A 10,000-nucleotide genomic window follows, 5' to 3' on the forward strand; every position below is an offset into this window, starting at 1 on the left:
AAGGTTAGGGTTAGGCATTAGGGTTAGCAGTGTGGTTAAGGTTAGGGTTAGGCATTAGGGTTAGCAGTGTGGTTAGGGTTAAGGTTAGGGATTTATAATCAGATTTTATGACTTTGTGGCTGTACCAGCTAGTGACCACTCTGTAGAGCTGTCTCCAGTTCATGAGTCATCCCAATAAATGCCAACCTGCCGCACACACACACACTCTGCCACACACGCACGCATGCTATGCCCCTGACACTTCAATACACACACACACTCCGCCCGTGACATGTTCGGCATTGAGACTCCAGTGTAAAACACTCTGTCAGTTTGAGAGAGGGCCTTATATATCATGTTACCTCCTACCTCCTGTTTCCTACCTCCTATCCCCTACCTTCCTACCCCCTACCTCCTATCCCGGTACCTCCTACCCCGTACTTCCTACCCCCTACATCCTACCCCGTACCTCCTACCTCCTACCTCCTGTTTCCTACCTACTACCCCCTACCTTCCTACCCCGTACCTCCTATCCCCTACCTCCTACCTCATACACCCTACCCCTATCTCCTACCACCTACCTCCTACAACCTACCCCCTATCCTACCCCGTACCTCCTACTCCCTCTCTCCTACCTCCTACACCCTACCACCTATCTCCTACCTCCTATACCCTATCCCCTATCTTCTACATCCTACCTCCTACAACCTACCCCCTATCTCCTACCACGTACCTCCTACCCCCTACTTCCTACCCCGTACATCCTACCCCCTACCTCTTACCCCTTAAGTCCTACCCCTTACCTCCTACCCCTTACAATCCTACCTCCTACACCCTACCTCCTACCTCCTACTCCGTACCTCCTACCCCCTACCTCCTACCTTCTACACCCCACCCCCTATCTCCTACCCCCTACCTCCTACAACCTACCTTCTACCCCGTACCTCCTACCTCTTACCCCTTAACTCCTACCCCTTACGTCCTATCTCCTACCCCCTACCTCCAACCCCTACAGCCCACCCCTTACCTCCTACCTTCTACCCCTTACCTCCTACCCCCTACCGCCTATCCCTTACCTCCTACCTCCAACCCCTTACCTCCTACCCCTTACCTCCTCCCCCTACATCCCACCCCTTACCTCCTACCCCTTACCTCCTACCCCCTACCCCCTACCTCCTACATCCTACCACTTACCTCCTACCCCCTACCTCCTACCCCTTACCTCCTACCTCCTACACCTTACCTACTACCCCTTATCCCTTACCTCATACCCCCTACCTCCTACCCCTTACATCTTACCCCTTATCTCCTACCCCTAGCTCCTACCCCTTACCTCCTACGTCCAACCCCTTTCTCCTACCCCTTACCTCCTCCCCCTACATCCCACCCCTTACCTCCTACCCCTTACCTCCTACCACTTATTCCCTACCTCCTACCCCTTACCTCCTACCCCCTACCTCCTACCCCTTACCTCCTACATCCTACCTCTTTACCTTCCTTAGTGCTGTATAGGGTATAGTACTGACAGTGCTACAGTACAGTGCATTTTTTACATTTTCAGACCCCTTGACTTTTTCCACATTTTGTTACGTTACAGTCTTATTCTAAACTGGATTAAAACCTTTTTTTCCTTCATCAATCTACACACAATACCCCATGATGAAATCACAATACCCCATGATGACATCACAATACCCATAATGACATCACAATACCCCATAATGACATTACAATACCCCATGATGACATCACAAAACAGGTTTTTATTTTTTTTGCAAATGTGACATTTACATAAGTATTCAGACCCTTTACTCAGTACTTTGTTGAAGCACCTTTGGCAGCGATTACAGCATCAAGTCTTCTTGGGTATGACGCTACAAGCTTGGCACACCTGTATTTGGGGAGTTTCTACCATTCTTCTCTGCAGATCCTCTCAAGCTCTGTCAGGTTGGATGGGGAGCGTCACTGCACAGCTATTTTCAGGTCTCTCCAGAGATGGTCGATCGGGTTCAAGTCTGGGCTCTGGCTGGGCCACTCAAGGACATTCAGAGACTTGTCCCGAAGCCACTCCTGCGTTGTCTTGGCTGTGTGCTTAGGGTCTTTCTCCTGTTGGAAGGTGAACCTTTACCCCAGTCTGAGGTCCTGAGTGCTCTGGAGCAGGTTTTCGTCAAGGATCTCTCTGTACTTTGCTCCGTTCATCTCCCCCCCAGCCTGACTAGTCTCTCAGTCCCTGATGCTGAAAAACATCCCCACAGCATGATGCTGCCACCACCATGCTTCACTGTAGGGATTTTGCCAGGTTTCCTCAAGATGTTATGCTTGGCATTCCAGCTGAAGAGTTCAATCTTGGTTTCATCAGACCAGAGAATCTTGTTTCTCATGGTCTGAGAGTCTTTTAGGAGCATTTTGGCAAACTCCAAGCGGGATGTCATGTGCCTTTTACTGAGGAGTGGCTTCCGTCTGGCCACTCTACCATAAAGGTCTGATTGGTGGAGTGCTGCAGAGACGGTTGTCATTCTGGAAGGTTCTCCCATCTCCACAGAGGAACTTAGTCACCTCCCTGACCAAGGCCCTTCTCCCCCGATTGCTCAGTTTGGGGAGAATCTTAGTGGTTCCAAACTTATTCAATTTAAGAATGATGGAGGCCACTGTGTTCTTGGGGACCTTCACTGCTGCAGAAATGTTTTGGTGCCCTTCCCCAGATCTGTGCCTCGACACAATCCTGTCTCGGAGCTCTACGGACACTTCCTTCGACCTCATGGTTTGGTTTTTGCTCTGACATGCACTGTCAACTGTTGGAGATTATATAGACAGGTGTGTGCCTTTCCAAATCATATCCAATCAATTGAATTTACCACAGGTGGACTCCATTCAAGTTGTAGAAACATCTCAAGGATGATCAATGGAAACAGGATGCACCTGAGCTCAATTACGAGTCTCATAGCAAAGAGTCTGAATACTTTATGTAAATAAGATTTTTTTTTTTTTTAATTGCTAACATTTCTAAAAACCTGTTTTCGCTTTGGGGTATTGTGATGTCATTATGTGGTATTGTGATGTCATTATGTGGTATTGTGATGTCATTATGGGGTATTGTGATGTCATTATGGGGTATTGTGATGTCATTATGGGGTATTGTGATGTCATTATCTGGTATTGTGATGTCATTATGGGGTATTGTGATGTCATTATGGGGTATTGTGATGTCATTATGTGGTATTGTGATGTCATTATGGGGTATTGTGATGTCATTATGTGGTATTGTGATGTCATTATGGGGTATTGTGATGTCATTATGGGGTATTGTGATGTCATTATGGGGTATTGTGATGTCATTATGTGGTATTGTGATGTCATTATGGGGTATTGTGTGTAGCTTGATTAGGATTGTTGTTTTTTTTTAATCCATTTTAGAATAAGTCTGTAATGTAACAAAATGTGGAAAAAGTGAAGGGGTCTGAATACTTTCCGAATGCACTGTATACACTGAGTGGACAACATATATGAACACCTGCTGTTTCCATGACAGACTGACCAGGTGAATCCAGGTGGAAGCTATGATCCCTTATTGACGTCACCTGTTAAATCCACTTCAATCAGTGTAGATGAAGGGGAGGAGACAGGTTAAAGAAGGAGTTTTAAGCCTTGAGACAATTGAGACATGGATTGTGTATGTGCCATTCAGAGACTGAATGGGTAAGACACTAAATGGGCCTCTGAACAGGATCTGGTAGTAGGTGCCAGGCGCACCGGTTTGAGTCAAGAACTGCAACGCTGCTGGGTTTTTCACACTCAACAGTTTTCTGTGTGTTTCAAGAATGGTCCACCACCCAAAGGTCATCCAGCCAACCTGACACAACTGTAGGAAGCATTGGAGTCAACATGGGCCAGCATCCCTGTGGAAGGCTTTCCACACCTTGCAGAGTCCATGCCCCAATACATTGAGGCTGTTCTGAGGACAAAAGGGGTGGTGCAACTCAATATTAGGAAGGTGTTCCTAATGTTTTGTCCAATCAGTGACTTTATGTAAATAACATTCTGATGATGCATCCATAATATTTTATTGGATTAAAGCTTGTTTAGTACATTTTATTTGTTTTTCTCAGTTTTTGTTCAAATGTAATATGAAATAATAAGTTTTCTTGGACAGTAATCTTCAATGGATTAAGTGTAGTTTATGTGAAGCCATATATCTCTCTGTGTAAGTTTTCAGCTGTCTGCCGGAGTATACAGCTTCCCCTCCCTGAGCATGTCCCAGCTTTACCTCCCTTCTATAAATCAACTCTTTAAAACCAGAGGGCGGATTGGAGAAACTGCACCACAACACACAAAAACGAGTGGAGAAACTGACTAAATGCTGTACTCCATGCATTCACATTGAAACAGAGAGAGGGAGGGAGATGGGGAGAGAGAGAGAGGGAGAGAGAGAGAGAGAGAGGGGGGAGAGGGAGGGGGGAGAGGGAGAGAGAGGGAGCGAGAACGAGAGCAAGAGAGAGGGGGAGAGAGGGAGAGGGGGAGTGATAGAGAGGGGGAGAAAGAGAGAAAGAGAGCGAGAGAGAGAGAGAGCGAGAGATGGATGCAAAGCCCAAATGTCTCCCCCCCTTCCACCCCCTCCTCCCCCTTCACTCCCTCCCCCTCCTTTCCCCCTTCCCTCCCTCCCTCCTTCCCTCCCCTTCCTTTCCCCCCTCCTTCCCTTCCTCCTTCCCTCCCTCCCCTTCCTCCCCCCCTCCTTCCCTCGCTCGTCTTTCCATCTCTCCTGTGGAGGGCTCATAGGGAAATGTCCAAGGTCATTTGTCAGGATGCAGATCCGTCCGTCTTATCAATGACAGAGCAGGGCTTGGGAATTCTGTCTCTCTCAGGGAGGAATTTCCTGCAGGGCCGAGATCCAGCCAGCTCCCTTTTATAGATAAATCATTTCCACAGACTGTACCCTCACACTCATCACACGCACACACACACATCCCTCACACTCATCGTGCGGTCTGGGTGCCAGCCAAGAGATTGACAACATTCCTACCCCTAGTGTAGGAATGTTGGGGGGGGGGTGGACAGGTAGCCTAGTGGTTAGAGCATTGGGCTAGTAACCAAAAGGTCGCTAGATTGAATGCCCGAGCTGACAAGGTAAAAATCTGTCGTTCTGCCCCTGAACAAGGCAGTTAACCCACTGTTCCCCAGTAGGCCGTCATTGTAAATAACAATTTGTTCTTAACTGACTTGCCTCGTTCAATAAAGGTTCAATAAAATACTTGACACACCAGTCCTCTCAGTTTAGTAACTCTCCTCTCCTCCATCCAGACATAGTGTTACCTAGACACACCAGTCCTCTCAGTTTAGTAACTCTCCTCCATCCAGACATAGTGTTACCTAGACACACCAGTCCTCTCAGTTTAGTAACTCTCCTCCATCCAGACATAGTGTTACCTAGGACCACACCAGTCCTCTCAGTTTAGTAACTCTCCTCCATCCAGACATAGTGTTACCTAGGACACACCAGCTCCTCTCAGTTTAGTAACTCTCCTCCATCCAGACGTAGTGTTACCTAGACACACCAGTCCTCTCAGTTTAGTAACTCTCTCCTCCATCCAGACATAGTGTTACCTAGACACACCAGTCCTCTCAGTTTAGTAACTCTCCTCTCCTCCATCCAGACATAGTGTTACCTAGACACACCAGTCCTCTCAGTTTAGTAACTCTCCTCCATCCAGACATAGTGTTACCTAGACACACCAGTCCTCTCAGTTTAGTAACTCTCCTCCATCCAGACGTAGTGTTACCTAGACACACCAGTCTTCTCAGTTTAGTAACTCTCCTCCATCCAGACATAGTGTTACCTAGACACACCAGTCCTCTCAGTTTAGTAACTCTCCTCCATCCAGACATAGTGTTACCTAGACACACCAGTCCTCTCAGTTTAGTAACTCTCCTCCATCCAGACATAGTGTTACCTAGACACACCAGTCCTCTCAGTTTAGTAACCTCCTCTCCTCCATCCAGACATAGTGTTACCTAGACACACCAGTCCTCTCAGTTTAGTAACTCTCCTCCATCCAGACGTAGTGTTACCTAGACACACCAGTCCTCTCAGTTTAGTAACTCTCCTCCATCCAGACATAGTGTTACCTAGACACACCAGTCCTCTCAGTTTAGTAACTCTCCTCTCCTCCATCCAGACATAGTGTTACCTAGACACACCAGTCCTCTCAGTTTAGTAACTCTCCTCTCCTCCATCCAGACATAGTGTTACCTAGACACACCAGTCCCTCTCAGTTTAGAACCCTCAACTCTCCTCCATCCAGACTAGTGTTACCTAGACACACCAGTCCTCTCAGTTTAGTAACTCTCCTCCATCCAGACATAGTGTTACCTAGACACACCAGTCCTCTCAGTTTAGTAACTCTCCTCCATCCAGACGTAGTGTTACCTAGACACACCAGTCTTCTCAGTTTAGTAACTCTCCTCCATCCAGACATAGTGTTACCTAGACACACCAGTCCTCTCAGTTTAGTAACTCTCCTCTCCTCCATCCAGACATAGTGTTACCTAGACACACCAGTCCTCTCAGTTTAGTAACTCTCCTCTCCTCCATCCAGACATAGTGTTACCTAGACACACCAGTCCTCTCAGTTTAGTAACCCTCCTCTCCTCCATCCAGACATAGTGTTACCTAGACACACCAGTCCTCTCAGTTTAGTAACTCTCCTCCATCCAGACATAGTGTTACCTAGACACACCAGTCCTCTCAGTTTAGTAACCCTCCTCTCCTCCATCCAGACATAGTGTTACCTAGACACACCAGTCCTCTCAGTTTAGTAACTCTCCTCTCCTCCATCCAGACATAGTGTTACCTAGACACACCAGTCCTCTCAGTTTAGTAACTCTCCTCTCCTCCATCCAGACATAGTGTTACCTAGACACACCAGTCCTCTCAGTTTAGTAACTCTCCTCCATCCAGACATAGTGTTACCTAGACACACCAGTCCTCTCAGTTTAGTAACTCTCCTCCATCCAGACATAGTGTTACCTAGACACACCAGTCCTCTCAGTTTAGTAACTCTCCTCTCCTCCATCCAGACATAGTGTTACCTAGACACACCAGTCCTCTGCTGTTACTGTAGAGCTGTTTGTATCTAACTGTCTCTCTGCTAAATAACTCTTAAGGGGAAGGTTTGGCCCAGCGTTGTCCAGGTTATGGGAGGGTTTAGCCCAGCGTTGTCCAGGTTAGGGGAGGGTTTGGCCCAGCGTTGTCCAGGTTAGGGGAGGGTTTGGCCCAGCGTTGTCCAGGTTAGGGGAGGGTTTGGCCCAGCGTTGTCCAGGTTAGGGGAGGGTTTAGCCCAGCGTCGTCCAGGATAGGGGAGGGTTTAGCCCAGCGTCGTCCAGGTTAGGGGAGGGTTTAGCCCAGCGTCGTCCAGGTTAGGGGAGGGTTTAGCCCAGCGTCGTCCAGGATAGGGGAGGGTTTAGCCCAGCATCGTCCGGGTTAGGGGAGGGTTTGGCCCAGCGTCGTCCAGGATAGGGGAGGGTTTAGCCCAGCATCGTCCGGGTTAGGGGAGGGTTTGGCCCAGCGTCGTCCGGGTTAGGGAGGGTTTGGCCCAGCATCGTCCGGGTTAGGGGAGGGTTTGGCCCAGCATCGTCTGGGTTAGGGGAGGGTTTGGCCCAGCATCGTCTGGGTTAGGGGAGGGTTTGGCCCAGCATCGTCCGGGTTAGTGGAGGCGGGCCAGGCGCAATGCATGCTGACACGGTCGCCAGGTGTACAGTATTTCCTCTGACACATTGGTGCGGCTGGCTTCCGGGTTAAGCAGTCATTGTGTGAAGAAGCAGTGCGGCTTGGCAGGGTCGTGTTTCGGAGGACGCACGGCTCTCGACCTTCACCTCTCCCGAGTCCCCACGGGAGTTGCAGCGATGGGACAAGACTGTAACTACCAATTGGATTCTACGAAGTTGGGGAGAAAAAGGTGTAAAATATTTTTACAAAATCATAAACAAGGTCATTGGTGGATAGTCCCCCCTGTGTTTTGCCGTAGTCTCTCTGGTCCCTGTGTTGTGATGGTTAGTCCAGGGACTGGTAGTCTGCTTAACCACATGTGGAGGAATGTACAGCGTCAGGGTAGAGAACAGCAGGATATCTGTCCTGAAATCACAACGCTGGTGAATTCCAGCTATTAATACTCTGAGGTTAACAGACCTGGTGCTTTGGTACGTGTTGCTCTCTGCCTTACCCTCATCGGGGGAACTAACGAGCAGAACACACACACACTCACACGCACGCATGTACACACCTGCAGACACAGAAATATACTGAGATGGAAACGATTCTGCGGAGAGGGGTTCTTGTTGTAGGTGGCTCACTATCAAGCGCACTTCATTTCCAAGAACACAAATCGGGCCCTAATTTATAGCTACCACACACCCACAGAGACAAACACGACGCACACACCACCCCCCCCCCCCACACACACACACACACACACACATCACAGAACGATCTGTGTTTATCTGGTTTCTTCACCACCTGCTCTAGGATACATTTTCCTTGGCTCTGTTCATTGGAGGTCTCTGGCCTCATTTAGGGGTGTGTGTGTGTGTGTGTGTGTGTGTGTGTGTGTGTGTGTGTGTGTGTGTGTGTGTGTGTGTGTGTGTGTGTGTGTGTGTGAGGTTGGAACACCATCATTAACAAGAAGAGCAAGGAGGGAAGGAGTAGAGGAGGGAGACAGGGGAGAAGAGGATGGAGGGAGAGAATGTAGGGAGGGAGAGGAGGTAGGAAGGGAGAGGAGGATGGAGGGAGAGAATGTAGGGAGGGAGAGGAGGTAGGAAGGGAGAGGAGGATGGAGGGAGAGAGTGGTGAGGAGGATGGAGGGAGAGAGGGGAGAGGAGGATGGAGGGAGAGAAGGGAGAGGTAGGGAGGGAGAGGAGGATGGAGTGAGAGAGGGGAGAGGAGGTAGGGAGGGAGAGAGGGGAGAGGAGGATGGAGGGATAGAAGAGAGAGGAGGTAGGGAGGGAGGTAGGGAGGTAGGGAGGGAGGGAGGGAGGAGGTATGTCGCGCAGGCCGGATTGAAGTGCCTGGGGGGCCGTACTTTGCCCCCCCTGCCATATACCAATAGATAACTGGACCAGAACCATAGACCTGAACGATAGACCAGAACCATAGACCAGGACCATAGACCAATAGATAACTGGACCAGAACCATAGACCAATTGATAACTGGACCAGAACCATAAACCTGAACCATAGACCAATAGATAACTGGACCAGAACCATAGACCAATTGATAACTGGACCAGAACCATAGACCAGAACCATAGACCAATTGATAACTGGATCAGAACCATAAACCAGAACCATAGACCATAGATAACTGGACCAGAACAATAGATAACTGGACCAGAACCATAGATAACTGGACCAGAACCATAGATAACTGGACCAGAACCATATAACAGAACCATATAACAATAGATAACTGGATCAGAACCATAGATAACTGGACCAGAACCATAGACCAGAACCATATACCAATAGATAACTGGACCAGAACCATAGACCAGAACCATAGACCATAGATAACTGGACCAGAACCATAGATAACTGGATCAGAACCATATATAACTGGACCAGAACCATAGACCAGAACAATAGACCATAGATAACTGGACCAGAACCATAGACCAGAACCATATACCAATAGATAACTGGACCAGAACCGTAGACCATAGATAACTGGACCAGAACCATAGACCAATAGGTAACTGGACCAGAACCATAGACCAAAACCATAGACCAGAACCATAGACCAATAGATAACTGGACCAGAACCATAGACCAAAACCATAGACCAGAACCATAGACCAATAGATAACTGGACCAGAACCATAGACCAGAACCATAGACCAATAGATAACTGGACCAGAACCATAGATAACTGGACCAGAACCATAGACCAATAGATAACTGGACCAGAACCATAGACCAATAGATAACTGGACCAGAACCATAGACCATAGATAACTGGACCAGAACCATAGACCA

The sequence above is a fragment of the Salmo salar genome, chromosome 17 (genome assembly GCF_965601325.2).
Source record: "Salmo salar chromosome 17, fSalSal1, whole genome shotgun sequence".
Taxonomy (NCBI): domain Eukaryota; kingdom Metazoa; phylum Chordata; class Actinopteri; order Salmoniformes; family Salmonidae; genus Salmo; species Salmo salar.